This window comes from Octodon degus, unplaced genomic scaffold (assembly GCF_000260255.1).
Source record: "Octodon degus isolate 3935 unplaced genomic scaffold, OctDeg1.0 scaffold00644, whole genome shotgun sequence".
NCBI lineage: Eukaryota > Metazoa > Chordata > Mammalia > Rodentia > Octodontidae > Octodon > Octodon degus.
The window spans coordinates 11,760-12,525 of record NW_004525220.1 but is presented as its reverse complement, the minus strand read 5'-3'; the positions used below and the strand labels follow the sequence as shown (position 1 = coordinate 12,525).

At 47.0% G+C, this 766-nt stretch overlaps 1 non-coding gene across 1 annotated transcript; it reads left to right on the top strand.

The window, feature by feature from the left end:
* Positions 1 to 289: 289 nt before the first annotated feature.
* Positions 290 to 453, top strand: LOC111814847. The gene has a single exon (XR_002819724.1). It is a non-coding gene; the product is annotated as a U1 spliceosomal RNA (small nuclear RNA).
* Positions 454 to 766: the final 313 nt, after the last annotated feature.

Sequence of the window (766 nt, the reverse complement as noted above, 5' to 3'; positions counted from 1 at the left end):
ACGGCCTGGGGGTGGAGTGGGGCATAGGCTTCGGGGAATGGCATCCTGTGACGCCATGGGAGGGCGTGTCCTATGCAGATAATGAAGCTCAGGGGTTGCTGGTTAGAGCCCTGGTGTTGAAGCTTGATGATTTTCCTGTGACCAAGGAGATAGCTTAGGGCACTTTCGCAGCCCAGCGCATCTCTTGCGTGGATGAGCTAGGCAGACCCGAGAGTGCGTGAAGGCAAATGAGCCTGAGTGAAGAGTGAGGCACACAGAATGCTTGCTGGGGTAGGGCGGAGCAGCAGTCATACTTACCTGGCAGGGGAGACACCATGATCACGAAGGTGGTTTTCCCAGGGCAAGTCTTATCCATCGCACTCGGGATGTGCTGACCCCTGTGATTTCCCCAAATGAGGGAAACTCGACTGCATAGTTTGTGGTAGTGGGGGACTGAGTTCGCGCTTTCCCTTGTTTTGTGGTTCAACAAAAGGCTTAAAGTGCTATAATTTGGTCTATTTGTTTCATTTGTTTCAGTCACTTTGTGAAATTAGCCTGTGAAGAGATACATAAATTTTGCTGGTACCTGCTGAGTTAAATGTTTTTTCTACATATATTTTAGGTTTGCTTTGTATGTATTTGCTTAATTGGAAGATTACTGTCCTTACATATATGGAAAAAGATGTTTTTGATTTTTCACTTTGTGTTTGTTGACGGCTCTCTACTGACCCTCCAAACTTACATGAACTTGAACACGCCGCATCCTGCTCAAATGACATGACGCTAT